General features: G+C 41.0%; 1 protein-coding gene across 2 annotated transcripts in view; it reads right to left on the bottom strand.

Moving 5' to 3' along the window:
• Positions 1–15936, bottom strand: part of LOC119909204 (protein eva-1 homolog A) — a 76607-nt gene that overhangs the window by 20708 nt on the left and 39963 nt on the right. Inside the window, exon 1 of one of the 2 annotated variants that reach the window (XM_038727310.1) lies at positions 7611–8100. The exons of the other annotated variant lie outside the window; for it this stretch is intronic. The gene's annotated coding sequence lies outside the window, so the exon portion shown is untranslated. Of the gene's footprint in view, positions 1–7610; positions 8101–15936 lie in introns of those variants that run through there. 2 annotated transcript variants of the gene reach the window in all.

The following is a 15936-nucleotide window of genomic DNA, read 5'->3' as shown; positions in this document are numbered from 1 at the left end:
GATTTTTAAATAACAGCCCAGCATGGCTCTACTGTAATGGGCTAAGCTGGGACACAGAGCCTGCAGGTTATTTAAGACTGTAGGACACATCCCAATGGGTGAGAATATATTTCAAGCCTTCAGGGAATAATATTGCCATCAAGTGCTGCTTTTAACATTAATACTACAAATGTAAATGCTAAATTTACAGTATGTGTGAGAGAGAATATTATGTGACCTATGTCATGATAAAAAGTTTATGTTGAAGAAATATTCACATTTTGGGAAATTTTATTTTGGAAACTGGGGGAAAGAGCTAGCCTGGCTCTTTCTAAAGTTCAAAAATACACCTGTTGTATCTTATTGTTTAATCTTACATAAACAGAAACGTAGATGTAGATATGTATAAATGAGTTAGCTAGCCTGCCTCTGTCAAAAATATGTATGCCGGCACCAACAATGTAAAGCCATAACTTGCTTTTTAGGCTTGTAGGTATGCATATTTTAGTGGACAGTCAGTGGACAGACCAGGCTAGCTATTTTCCCCTGCTTTCTGTCTTTATGCTAAGCTGCGCTACAGACAATCAGACACAAACCAACAGTTTTGCCAGATTATAAAAAACACTTTATTTGGAAGTGAAACCGAATGTCAGTGGAAGTGTAATGCCAAAAAAAATGATGAAAAACTGGGTGTGCACATAGATATTAACAACGGACAGGTTGGCTAAAAATGTTACAGTTCGGTTTTTTTCTCTTCCAACTAAGTTTAATTAACATGGGGGTTTGGTCACTCATGCTTTTTGCCCCATCTGAATATTTTCTTAGGTTTGTCACTGCATCCCCAATCTCAGCAATTAACTTGGTAAGTACAGTGTTATAGAATGGCCTAAACGATTAAAAGAGATACAAGTTATCCTTTAAATCTACTTTCACGTTTTTTATACCCACCAATAAAGAATAGACAGAGATACCTGACCACCGTCAGTCACATTCAAGAGATGACCTGTAAAGTTTACTTCCTCCCAAAAACCTCCTGACCTTTGCCTGGTGACCAGGACTTATCCATCAGCTGCTGTTGAAAGATAACCTTTGACCGTCAAAACAGCAATCAGAGATCAATATCGTCTTGACACTGGCTGCCCTCCACAGAGAATGCATTTATAAGTGGACTGACCCTGCCTGTTTAAGGTCCTGATCCATCACATGTTTACTTGAGCTCTGTGTTTTCAGAATCTGTGATCTCAGAACATTATCATTGTGAAGCTTCTCATGCCAAGACCACATCAGATCATCTGACACCCAGACAGTCTCTAAAGGTTTTCTTTCAGAGATTCTAAAAGGTAGTTGTATTCAATTAATTTGGCTGATCTCAAGCTCATCTTCTGCATGTTTGAACATATAATGCAACTAAACCCTGAGTAATTTGAGTAATGAGGCCTGCTGCTCACATAAGCACAGAAATGTTCCAATTTTAAGACATACTAATGCATTATTAATATCTAAATTTCTCCATATAGGCCATACATTTTATTAGATCCCTTGTTCCAAGAAAAATGTGTTGCTGTTTTGTCTTTACAAAGTTTCAATTGAACAGATGCCATTGTTCCATTTTTAATCAAAAATTAGAAACAGATGTACAGTATCAAATATTATTATACCTGCACTCAGTTATATGTAACAATGACGTTCACCTGCACCAAGTATACTTCATGCATCAGTGGCTATTATTAAAAATATTGCCCCCACGTCTTGAAGTTTAGCAAGCAATAAGATAAAAAAAAAATCAGCTCTAAAAGTTTAATGCTTGATATAGATATCACTTACTCAAATTTTCATCACTGCAGATGTTCTCCCTTCAACCGGCAGACATCTGAAAACCTGTCTAACATCTGCAGCTAGTCATTTAATGCTTCATTCAAAAACCCTGGGCTGTAAAATCTACAGACATCATTAAGCATGTCTGCTAATTTCTAAAACCTGAAATACAGCAGTGATAAAACTACTAAGGCAACGCAAACCGAAACACATGTTTATTGTATATTGAAACCTACAAAATGTGGGCTGACTTAAAACACATGTTTAGATAGAAGTCTCCTCATTGAGAGTTCCAGTCTTCATTAAATTTACACCCTGTAATCCTGCTGCATAACATTTCAACCTTTATTTGAAGTGTTGGTGGATTGTTGACGTGTGTTTGGGCTTTCTGAAGGCCTTCAGACTTCTAATAAAGAGTCAAGCAAGCCAAAACACAAAAACATTCAGAGCTCCGTCTCGCCGCCTATCACTGTGTTTCTCCCTCTCAATTCAATTAGGTTGTAAAAAGTACTGTAAGTTGTTGGCATGCTAGCCAAAGCATACCAACAACAGCTCACACAGTCAAACTATATTTTGATGATTAACTACTTAATAATGTGTGTTATAAAATGTCTCTCCCTCTCTCCTGCCCATCTCTGTCTCCCTCTGAGTAAACAGTCATTTCTTTCTCTTCCTTTAAATCAAGTTTTTTTCTGCTTTCTTCTGCCAGTGCAGCACATGTTTCTGGACTCATAGCAATGCTTTCCTCTCAGAACAAATTGAGTTTAATGGGGGTGAGGCAGGGTGAGCCGAGTGGGAGGAGAGGGGAAGGCGAAGAGAGGGCTGTAAAAACACAGCACATGGTACTCCATGCCAGTCCCTATGAGGGACTTCTTACACCAAATCTAACCGAAACACATGCTGGCATGGCAAGAACCAACACATACTCACACAGGCAATCACTGAATGGCAAAAACACATCTTAACATATTTTTAAATGTCTTTAAATGTTATTTTCTTGAGTAATTTCACACTAGTATCCTTTGATTTGAGGAAATACAGGATTCCAGAAAGTTCTAATCAATCCTGTACTAATGTATACAGAAACTATCTGAGTAGTTCCTGCATTAGGGCAGCTGTCAGAGAAAAGAATACTCCTTCATAACTTTTCAAACTATCTCAAGTCTTCCAGTATCTTCCAGTATAAATTGCAGTGACAAAACACCATCCATATTTACTCCAGGCAGGTTAAAAGTGTCACAGGTGTTGGCAGATACCAGTCAACCCACGTCTGGTACACACAAACCTGACCAAACAGGCAAGTGTGCAAATATACACACACCTTTGGCAAAACATTGACATGGACACACATAGTGGGTATGCAACTGAACACTGGTCTTTTTTTGCTCTCCTCATGGTACAATGCTCTGGTTTAATAAACTGGACTAAGTGGACAGGAAAAAAACACACACACAGCAGCATCCTTAACCCTGCCGTGCCTTGGATGGAAAATTAATGTTTTTGGGTGAGCATGGCTTACTAAAGGGCAACTAAAAAAGCAGAAAACCTGCTGAATAAAGCCATTCAAGAGGTTCTCTAGCATTTATGTCTGCATATTCCAGATTTGAGCATGAACTGAACACACAAGTCTTCTGGATAACTCCATACTGCAGCTGCTAATTGAGTGTACATGCTTGTTATTATTGCAAAGTTATTCTTGCCATTGCAACATCAAACAAGACCAACGACAAAACATACACAGCACATTAAAGAGCCCCTCCAGCTATGTTTTTGAGACATATTAAACCAGGATTTGCTTCCAAACTCAAAGCATTTATATATGTAGCGACACAGAGAAATGTCCCCCCTTTAGCAGGTGAATGTGAAAACAGCCTTCTAGTGTTAAACTCTGCACGTACATCATTCTGCAATGTGAAGCTCGAACATTAAAATGAATATTAGGCAACACACATTTTTGAATGGAGGGGGGTTTTAAAATCCAGTCCACAGACAATGTAAGAAATGTGTTCATTGGAATAAACAACTCTGGGACAAATGCTTTTCCTGCTTTGTCATACAAATTTGTCATCATCATATCTTGACTTATGCATTCCTTTCAGTATGTATCTTCACAGCAGTGTGTGTTGCAGGCCTTCACGTGTTTATAGTCTTTGCCGTTTTATCCCCCTCTCCCACCTCGCTGACCCTTTCAAATCTAGCAGGATCCAGGGGATTTAGCCCCACAATCTCACTGGGAGATAAATGACTCCCCACAGCTATGAGGCTGCTCAAATCCCTCTATCCAGGAACCAGTCTGGGCAATAACATAAACGTCAGAGCGATAAAACACTGCTCCTCCAGGAGAAGACTGTCTTTTTCAGCAAAAAAAACATGGTCCTTTGAAAGCACAAAGACTTGGCCCAAGAGGAAAGGAACAGCTAAGTTCTTGTAGATGAAATAAAGTAAAGGGCTCTACCTTTTTGGAAGCACAACTATGGTCTGCAAAGTCGGCTTGTTAAGAGAGAATAGCGGTGCACAATAATTGAGACTGGGGTCCCTGGCAGCTATGATGGAGGAGTAGATTTGTTGTAGGGGCTGAGTCATGGTTGATGCCTGGGACACTGGAGACATGCAGTAGAAGAGAGAGGGGGAGCTGGGGCCAAAGTCGTACAGGATGAGGATGTATAAGTATTACTGATATGGTGGTGTGGGGAGATATAGGTTGGGATACGGATGACAGGAGAACCTCAGCACCCCCTGCAAGCAGCTGCATGTTGGTGCTGAAGAATGCCAAGAAGGTTTTTTTTTTTTTGAGTGGGGGGTCCCATCTGCTTTTGCTATCAAGGGATCATTCTCCCTCCCCATACACTTCAGAATTACTTTTATTATGAAGCTTTTTTTAAAAAAAAAGACTTGTTCTAAAAGGTAGGAGGGAAGGAAGGGCAGTAGGAAGGAAGGAAGAAAGAAAACACCCCTCGAGGAGAGCTGAAGCCATTAGGAATGTATGCTGAATTTCTAAAACAGAGAACAGAGAAGAAAAGGATAAAAATCAAATCAAGGGCAGAGAAAAAAGATGGGGGTTGGAAAGGAAAGAGGGCTTTGCTTTTCTGTGAGAGAACGAGGCCAAAGCTTAGTACAGTGCCAGGTTCCATTCAGACTAGACAAAGTAAATAAAACCACTTGATGAAAAAGAGCAAAGGAAGCCAGTGGATGGCAGACAGAGCATTCCATGCAGGGGGGGTATGAAGCCATATGAAGTTAGAAAGATGCAGGGAAAGAGAAAGAGAAGGTCTGACTTTCTGCACTTTCTGTTTTCTGTTATTACAACTGAGCAGTCAGCCTTATCGGATGGCCGGACACAGATTTACAGATTATCACAGGATTGTCAAACATGAAGTCACATCTCTGTGTGTGGGGGAAAGGGTGAGAAAGAGAGAAAAAACAGGGGGAAAGAAAGAGAAATACTATTCCTCTACCATTAATCCTTTTCTACATCATTAATCCTTGTCATCTCAATCTCCAGAGGACATCCAGACTGCTAATCTTAAATGATAAACAAAAGCTAGTTCACATCCAGGTAATCAGAAGTAGCGGCGGAGCAGGCTGGGCTTATTCCTGTTCCTGTTCCTGCGCAGTGAGCCTCTGGCCTGCCCTCTCTTCTCGTAACCCAAACCACACACTAATTCATAAATTACAAACAAAGAGTCCCTTGTGGTTTGGGAGGGACCGGGCCGGCACTGCAAACTGGCGCTATAGGGGAGTCAGAGTGCAGTCTGTCAATTAGAGTGAAGCCTGACAGGGAGAGGTAGGTACGGATGCATGCACAGACTAACACTAACAGGCTTGCACACTTACAACCTCGCAAAGAGGAAGGCAGGAGCACAGACCTACTGTATACGCATGTTCACAAGAGACGGGAAAACACACACGCGCACGCACGCACACACACACTCATTTTGGAGCACAGGAACTGACTGTGCCATTGTATGGTGTGAGCAGCTCGCAGGGTTTCTCTGGCCTGTTTACGGGGAGTGACATATGTTTTCACCTGTGTTCAGGTGTTGTGCATGCACCTCTCAGAGTTAAGCCTGCAGCCATGTTAAGTTCGAGGCAGGCTTCTGTGGAAAACATGTTTAATTGCAGGAGACGCTGCTGCAATTGGGCCTGTGGATTACACACTAAACATGTTGAACATGGGGCCGAGTACTCTGGCTCAGCACAGTTTACAGATTTTTACAAGACGATAAACAGAATTTACTGAACTACTGAATAACCGAATCCCGTGTGAATATTTTATGACTTCATTTTCAGTTTTACAGTAAAAATGTTTGAATCCCATATAACTAGACAGAAAAAAACTACAGCAACCATTCACATCTAACCAGATGTTCATCCAAACAATCAGCATAATGTCTAGTCCAGAAGTTCTGAATATTTAAGTTGCCATACAGTAATCAATAAACATATAAATAGTAAGCCAGCGCAACACAGTAACTCTCACAGGCATATGTATTAAAAATACTTGTTAAGATAAACGTGGCAATTTAATTTGATATAGATTTCCTCATGTCACCCAAGCCTATCCAATGTTCTCAGACCAATAAGCTCAGAAATGCAGCAAAAAGGATTTGTGCTGAACTATTTTGATGATCGTTTCAGTGGTTTTTCAAGCAAAGGTAAAACATTTTCTGGTTTCATCCTCTCAAATGCTAAGAGTTGCCGCTTTTCTCTGTTTCATATCATTGTTAACGAAATATATCTGGGCTTTGTAGTGCTGGTCGGACTAAACACTAAGACACTTGAAGACATCAACTTAGGCTCTGAGAAACTGCAGTTGTCAATATTTTTTTGAACATTTCATAAACCAAATAATTAATTGATTAATTTAAGAAAATAATCAGCAGATTATCCAATAATGGAAATAATAGTTGATGATTATATTTGCAAAGAAGGAGGTGTTATGGGGTTTTGGAGTTAAGTGACATCTTTTCAGTGAGCTAAACCCTGCTGCCTGCCTGAGTCAGTACCAGTATTTGCATTGTGTGAATGACTCGCTGCCCCTGTTGGTTTTACTGTATTATGCACCCTGTGGTTAATTACAGTGGAGTCAAACTCCTGCCAGCAGAGCCTGTAGCTCATTAGGAAAAAAACACTGACCATCTATGGAAACACACACACACACACACACACACACACACACACACACACACACGAGTTTCGCTTTTCCTGTTGCCAAAACTGAATTGTCAGGTTATCTGTCATGTGCATATGTGTGCGCATTGTTGTCTGTATCTAAGTGATCTCACATGGTTGTTCCTCAATTACCCTATCTGCCCACACATGAAACTTACTGTTCCCTTTCAGAGTCTAATCCAGTCAGTCAAGCTGGCACATCTCCCCTATCAGCTCATGAGCACTCGTTTCCTCATGTTTCACGGGAATCCCAAGACACAGAAACACAGAAACACACACCATCTTCCAAATAATTAACGTTCAAACCCATTTATCCACTCATATGTTCTCACATCCTCAACAGTGAGAGCTGAAACAGAAGGGACATTCCTGAGGGCAACGCAAGGTGAGGCACTGCACTCCCACTTCCCAACGAGCAAAAGGTAAAAACTGATTTTCGTGATGGATTAAATATGCAGAGAAATGACTCTTTAAAACATCCAAAGTTTAGAGCTTTTAAGAGGGAAAACACGAGGGATGGTCCCACATCTCACACAACACTAAACGTCTCACAGCTTCAGCACAGAAACCAACAGGCAAAAGAAGCTAGACTACAGCAGAGAGATTTAAAAGAGTGTTAAGGCAGAAGACAAGGTGACACTTACACACACATAGCTGAATGGAAAATCCTCTGGGGTTCAGGCACCAACTTTCTCTCTGAGCGTGTGTTTGTGTGCGGCTGTCTGGCTTGTCAAACACTGCTCCCTCCTCCTCCTCCTCCCCGTCCCGCCAGGAGAGCTGGGACTAGCTTTGCCGTAAAAACAAACGCTCACGTGAATAGTCCACCATGGGTACGACCAGAATGAGAGAGCACGACCCAAAAAAGGAAAAGAAAGAAGGGGGGGGGGAGAGAAAAGGATAACCCCTTAAAGAAGGTATGCTCATTTATGGTGACTCCCCCTTTTTAAGCCAAGTGGAGTATGAAGAGATTTTCGTCTACTTTTCTTCTCCTCATCCAGAGAGAATAAGGCTTTTCTAATGCTTCTCCTCTTTTAGCCTCCCCTTCCTTCCTACTCTCAGGGAGAGAGCAAGTAAAACCAGGCTTTAGACAACTGGAATGTGACAGCAGGAGAGAAAGAGAGAGAGAGAGAGAGAGAGAGAGAGAATGAGGTGGTGAAGGAGGAGCGAGGGAGTGTGTGTGTGAGAGAGAGAGGAGGAGAAAGAAAGACAGACGCATGGACATATAGTGTCCACCTACACACGCCACTGGTGTGTGAGTGAGCAGTCACAGAGAGGTAGAAAGGGGAGGGAAGGCGCAGGCGAAAGAGGAGGTGGGCGCTATGAGTGTATGTATGAGTGTGTGAGAGTGAGTGAAGAGAGAGAGAGAGAGAGAGAGAGAGAGAGAGAGAGAGAGAGAGAGAGAGAGAGGGAGGGAGGAAAAAAAGTTAAAGTGCAGCTCCAGGAAATGACCTGAGAATTTCATTCAGCTCAGATTGGTGATCTGGGAATGTGGTGTGTAAGAGGTGGAACATGCTGCTCCAGGCTGCATGTAAGTGGACGTGAATCGTAGGGTTGGGCAATTTGACTATAGTGTGAGACAATGGGAATTTGTCAACAGGTTTATCCACAAGTTTATCCACACAAATCAACGAACAGGACTGCTTTATTGCAGTGTTTTGGGTTTTTGTTCAATTTGGTAAAAACAAATACTATATTGTCACAGAGTAAATCAATATTGCGACGTTGTATCATTTGGAGTTTAAGCTTCTTTTTTTTTTTTTTTTACAGGTTTGGGTAAAACATGAACATGGTTTTTGTCTTCCGCTTTGTTTTCCTGACAGTACATGGGATCCAGCAGTTAGCTTGTTGGTACACTCAAAGCTGTACAGTGCAGAGTCTAGATTTAGGAAGCATTTATTTTGCTGTTCTGCTCATTCATAACTTTTATGCAGAGACATTTCAGGACAGCATAGTCTCGTTTAGAAAATACACTTTTTGTTCCCTACAATTCTGATAGAAATAGGCAAAATGAAATATACTGAATTAAAGTTATTCTCTGGAATCATATTGTGAAGTGTTCCCTTCCAATGTGTTTCCCTGAGGCCTCACAAACATGTCGAGTACATTTTGCATTGTTTAGATCCATTCTTGCTAGCTTGCAGTCTTCTTCTTTCCTATCTTTCCTGGCACATTGCAGTGTTTCTTGGCACTATTTGGCTGCGAATAGTCAGCTGGTAAAACAGTGTGAAGCCGTCAGCAGGAATGTGTATCGCGTTGCCACTTTTATGCATTCTGTGGATTGCCACGTGCATGTGCATCCTTGTGTGCGTGCACGTGATACAATCAAACCTGGGACCCACTCTTGAAAACACTGCTCAATAGTGCTATTAGAAAACTATACAGGGTACCTTGAATCCAGTAACTGTGTTGACGAAATATTCACAAATCAAAATATACAAATTTGTTTAATGATATTATTTATTATTTAACCCAGATTGTGCATTGTGCAATTATCTGCCACTGTTGTTTACATCATAGTAAATAAAACCTAAACAAAAAGATTTGGGAGGTGTGCTCTAAGACTCGTAGTTACCTGGAACACCCTAGAACTATAATTCTAGCTTATAATGCCCTGGGAATTTCACCCGTTGGTTCCCACCCCCTAGACTGCCACTCCAAACACACACACACACACACACACACACACACTAATTCCCCCCTCTTTCCTCTTCCTCTCCCTCTGTCCTCGTCCACCGCAAGAGGAAAACTGAAACCAGCCACAGACTGGAAAGCATTAGTCCCCTCCTCCCAATCCAATTCGACAGACTCTACATACAAACGAAAACAAGCATGACTGAAACAAAGAGCAGAGAGTAATTTTTCGCCATGAGCGCACAGTGACACAGTGGTGTACACAGTTTACGACTTTGTGAAGCCGACAAAGTTGGCAGCAATTTCTCGTTCAGTGCTTTGCTTATGTTGCACTTTCCAACCCAACAAAGAAGCAGTTGCTCATTTGGGAAAACAGGCCAAGCTAAAACCACAGGCCCGGGGGGAGATGTTTGTGTGTTTGTGTGTACAGTGTTTGTGCTTTCAGTTTGTGCATGTACTGTATGATCTATTTGTCCTTGTGTTTATGCGTGTAGGTATGTTTGTACATGTGTATACACGTTGTTTGTGTGCAAACATGCGACTGCATGAATGTTCACTTGACTGCATTCTCCTATTATCCAGCCAAACGCAGAACATCCCCCCGCTTTGGAAAGCGATTCCTTCGTTGGAGGCTGGAACGTAACAGGGACGTAAGTGGCTTTGACTAGCGGCAGCGGAGCGACAGACCCCTCCCATTCCTACCAGTACTGATGAGACCTATAGCCTCAATAAAAATACCACTGAGCATGAGGGGTGAGTGGTCAGTGAGGGGGAGGTAGAGACTGATTATCTACAATGTCATGAATGCAAACCAATAAATCAATAATTAGCTCAAAACTACAAATCTACACCTAATGTCCCTGATAACACAAATTTAGCAAGGACTACAAGAGATACATCAACCATAGAATAAAACCTTTCATCTCTACCAAAAACAATACATTTAACAATTTACTTCAAATTTATACTATTTTGCAACATGCATCATATAAGGTTAATTAAGTAACTATAACTGTTAAATCAAGGTAGTGGAGTAAAAAGTAAATTTTCTTCTGAATTGTGGAGGAACAGAAGTACAGAGTAGCAGGAAATGTAAACACTGAAGTAAGCACCACTGGTCCTTAATGATTAAACTACTGAAACCAGCCACATAGAGACATCAGACAGTATTATCACTGCATGGGTTTATCTTGAGTTTTTGTTTACAGACGATGATGCACATTTTGACATTTGCTAACAGAGCTGATGAGCATGTTGCATGCCTCAAAAGGTTAGAAGTGTGTTCATCATTCACAGTGAGTACAGAGTTGGCACACATCCTACCGTGCCGCAGTCCCCTGTGTTATCTGTCTGCATCAGCACAGCCCTCTGTTGTTGCTTCCCCATGTTCACTAAGCAGTCTGTAGATAGTGGCTGACACACGGTCTGGTCTCAGTTTCCAGTTTTTCCCGCTTTCTTGTTTCCACCAAAGGGACTTTTTAAAAGATCTGCTAGTGTGACATGAGCCAAAGTGAATAGTGATGAATACAGAACACTGCACCACTGGCTCAAGGGGAAAGGAAAATGACTGAGTTCTGAGAACACACTCTTAACTCACATTAGTCACGGATGTTGTACTGAGACACAAGGCTTTGTGGATGTTTTTTACACTAAAAGGCATAAAGAACCAAGAGTCCAAGTAAGGAGTTGCAACAAATCTCTTTACAGAAATTTTGCAACTTGATTGAGAAGTAGCAATCAACCATAACTTTCTATGACCTGAAGGATTTGCTAGATTTTAAACTACATAGCTTACAAGTACAAATCATTCAATTCAACACTTCAAAACACCGCATTAAAAACTGTAATAAGTCCTGTTTATTCATGGTTTATTTTACTCATACTGTTATCCAGTTCAAACTCTCTCTTTATTTGCATTTTATCTTGCATTGGAGAAATTGCAGTCTCTAATTTAAAGTGATTAAGCAACTAATAAACTTCTTTTCTTTGAACAGATTTTGATTAAGTTGCATTTTATTTCAAATAAAATAAGACTTTAAAGGACTGGATTGTAACCAAAGCAACTTCGGTAACTGAATGGTTTATTTTGGGTAAGAACACTGTTATTTACAGCAACGGCCTATGGGATTAGTTGCAGATTAGGTTGTGTTACATACAATTATCCAAGGGAAGTGCCTCTTGAAAAGAAACCACTTAGAAAGCAGTTGGCACTCTGTTGCTCAAAGGCACTATGAAAATACTATCTGCATAACTGAATTACTCCAAGTGAAAAAATTCCAATTTCCTCAGATGGTCAGGGACATGAACCAGTCAACTCCCAGCTCCAAATTCTAGGCTAACGCTGTCTGCATGGTTGGAAGTATTGGACAGAATGGAGACAGTAGAAAAACAAGTGAGTGGGATATGGACAAAAAAATGGAGAACACTGAAGGGGACAGAGTGAGAAAAAGACACCAATCACACATGGAGAAAAAGCTTATGCCTATGAGTCAAACATGTGCGAGTGGTGGGTGGGAAAGAGGAGAAAGCAAAAAAGGGAAAAGCGTGAGGGAAAGTCTTAAAAGGGAATTTAACACCGTTTGTTCACGATACATTTTAATCTGATTAAACTTCTTACAGACCTTTCCCCCGGGGCTAGTGATCACACCGGCTGGGTATTAAACTAGATTTGTAATGTATGACCACACTCCATATAGCTGAGTGTGTATGTGTTTGAAGGAGGGAAAATTACCAGAATTAGGGTGTGATTAAACCTGTTTTTATCAGCTTGAATGTGTGTGTGTCAGCATCTGTGCGTGCTGTTAGCTGTGTGCAACAAAAACAGCCAGCAGATCCCAGCTGATGAAAGTTGATGAGACACGGTGAGAGGCAGACATCAGCTGACTGAACATGCTGGCAAAGCACGCTCCCACAACCCCCTTGCATCAGCAAATCCCCTTGGTAACAGCGTGTTCCCGCCAAAAACTCCCTCCATGTTACTCGTCCTGCTCCGGAGACCACACCCTGAGTGGCTTCAATAAACTTTAAGCCAGTTACTTTACTGAACTTTAAAATGTAAAGCTTAGAGGAGACTTTATTTGGCCTAAAGCTAATTATTCATAGTGTGTGTGTGTGTATGTGTGTGTGTGAGTGTTTGGGTGGATGAAGAGATAAGGGAGCTTGGCAGAAATGAGGTTATACCACTTAAACTCAGTGTTTTCTATGGATATTAGCTTTACCAACCACAACCACTATTAACGCAACACACACACACTCACACACACAGGTCAGGTGAGGTCACGTGCTATGTGTCTTCTCGCAGCAGAGTTCCTGAGAGTGCCAGCTGTGGCTCCAGGGTTTCTGCAGAGTCAGGTTTGTGTTACGAGGCTGGGGAGCGCTTCATTCCTTTCTGCTCGCTTCTCCACTCGCTAAAATCAGACACACCACGGATCACATTTGGGTCAAAGACTGTCCTTTTAAAACACCTTAACCTGGGTCTTGGTTTGTTTAACAATAATAAAATACCCAATGGGTGGATTCGGTCATACACTGTATAATGATGCAATCAGAGACAGAATCCTCTGATGTTCCCACAAAGATATTTGAGGGTTAAGTCATTGACACCCTACTTGGTACAATTGGATTTGGCCGTTTTGTAGTAAACCACACCAAGTCTGGCCCTCTGTGCATTCAGGTGAAAACACACAGTTACAATTACAATTGGCAAGGTACAGACGTCTTTAACTTATTACAGTAGAAAGCCTTAAACATGCAGTATGAGAGTGTAGTCAAATGTTTGTGCTTCTATTAAAAAAATATATTCTATTTTTAATCGTTTCCCCTGAAAATAAAAGCACACAAAGAAGTATGTAAATTGAAAAACACATCCTAGTTTTATTTCCTTTGTTTCAGGATACATACTGACAGACATCATACCTCTATGATTATTCATGACAATGTAGTAGCTTAATATTTGAAAATACATAATTTTTCCAGATACTAGTCCTTATCGAGGTCCACGTGTAGCATGGGTAGTCCCAAAAAGAGACCTGATTAGAGACCTAACAGACTGTGAGTCAGATTAGAGATTAAGCATTCAGTAATATAGGCCTCCATGTGCAAACCTGCATCTGTTTCATATTAGAGTGTTTATTTGCTTCATTCTACACAGTATAACTGTGTGTTTTTTGCCTGTCCCCCAGTGCAGCTATAGGATGAGCTATAAGGGAGAATGATGGGGGCCCAGCAGCAGCCACTGCCTGCCTGGACTGCAGTTCCACACAACTGGGCCAAAATAAACATCTTTCCCACAGCCGCTCTTTGCTAGAATGACATGGGGGAGCCGGAGGAGTGTGTGGCTTGCAATGGCCACATGTGTACCTCAAGTGTCTTTGTGGATGTACTGTATATCTGTGTGTATGTGTCTGTGAGTATGTCTGCATAACCAATTGAGACAATCCAAACCCCCAAGCTTCTGAATTACATTCTTTATCCTCCACTTTTCCCCTGTTACATCTAAATCCCCACCGAGCCACATGTAGGCAGCCAGAGCCTCCTCTACTAGGACTGTGTCCATTAAAAACACCAGTAGCACAGTTGAGTGACCACACCTCTGTCAGTCCCTGCAGTTTAGTCTCTACAGTGCAACCTTCACCGAAATGAATGAAATCATTTCTTACAGTATTCTATCTGCTCAAGGAAAAGAAGGAGGAAACATTAAAGAACAATTCCGGAAAACATTTTATTTTAGCTTGGAAATTAAAGGAAAAATCTATCCTCAGATAACTTTACATTGTTACTTTATGATATTCATTGTGTTATTTTAGTAAGTGACTTGATACAGCCACCAGTTCATCGAAGGTCTATGATCATTTTGATTGTGAGGGACAGGCAAATTTATATAATACTTAATTTGTTTTTGGTTTTGTGGTATTTTATGAGGAAATAAAACAAACAAACCAAACAGGCCCAGAAGTAGTAGCTGTTTTGTCATTTTTTGTTGAAATGTTGAGAGTTACTTCAATCTCTTGAAGACTGAAGAGTCCATTATTACTAACTTAGGCCTGAATCAGCGAGGAAGGCGTTTTATGGTTTTTTCTCACGTTTAAGCCACCATGGACGAAAAGTCTTTGAAGTGCTCATAAAATATATAAATTAGAACATCTACATTTTCATTGCAACTGAGCTAAATCCACCTGCTGATAAAGATTGAGTGATGTAATCAAAAGCTATAGAACAGCTATTAAATGGACCTTGAGGTGAAACTGTTTTGTTAAAAGAATCTTTCTATTTGGTTTACAGTAATGGTTCAAAGGGTAAGTAGAAAATCAGCTAAGCTGCATAGTTTTGTTTTTGCATCCGGTCCAAAAGCCAGAGTATGGCAATAGTCCTATGTTTGAAAACACATATAGGATATTAATGGACTCATTAAACTTTCATTAGGATTGTTAAGGGATCTTATTTCCATTTTGAGGTTTCAACCCCGGGAATGCCTGAAATGCCTGTTCCATGGAGCCCCCCTTCTCTAAATCCAGATCCCATGTTAACCAGCCAAGTGCCGCAATTAATCCATTTCCGCCTCAGATATCAGACCTGTTCATTAGGCTTTCTATAACCTTAACTTTCCCCGTGAAAGTCTGCTCTGAGTCTGCAAGGTTTGAAAGAGGCTGTGTGGCTTGTTCAGGGTGATCCATTACACCGCAGTGAACACTCTTGAGGGGAAGCCTCAGATGGAGAGAGGCCTCCTCATCTTGATATAAAGTCTTAAGGTTTAATACCTCTCAGGGGAGGAAAAGAGCTGTGCTCTGGTTAGGCAGGCTTGTGTCTGGAACTGACACAGGAAGGAGAAGGGGAATGAGAGAAATAATCTTCTGGATATGATCTGATCAGCACGAATGTCCATAAATCATATATGGTTAAATTAAGTTCAAAGTAATCGCTGTGCTTTTTGATACAAAGACACACATATACAGAAGAAGCATGCCCTCAGGCTGTATCTTTCACTCACAGGCAGCGGAACGATGTCAGCAAGGAAGAATGACATTGTGAGGCTGCAGGACAGGCTCAGACATCTGGTTGAGCACGCTGTATAAATAGGACCCTTCCTACAGTTGTTATACTAACACATGATCAAAAGGATATGCTAACACTACGCATACAACACATGGCAGAAATTGACTTTTTAAAATCACATTTTCATTCCTGCAGCTTTGAAAGGTGTAGGTCAAACCCTGAAAAAGTAACCAACATAACATTAGAAGAAAGAAACTTCAAAGGAGCCATATTGGAATCTTGCTTTTTGAAGAAAGTGCCCTGAGCAGTCTCATTCATCAAGCTCTACATGAGGGTAAATATTTCCGA

The sequence above is a fragment of the Micropterus salmoides genome, unplaced genomic scaffold (assembly GCF_014851395.1).
Source record: "Micropterus salmoides isolate LMB-PRFRI ecotype aquatic unplaced genomic scaffold, ASM1485139v1 Ms_hic_scaffold_18, whole genome shotgun sequence".
Taxonomy (NCBI): Eukaryota; Metazoa; Chordata; class Actinopteri; order Centrarchiformes; family Centrarchidae; genus Micropterus; species Micropterus salmoides.
This window is presented reverse-complemented; position numbering and strand designations above follow the sequence as displayed.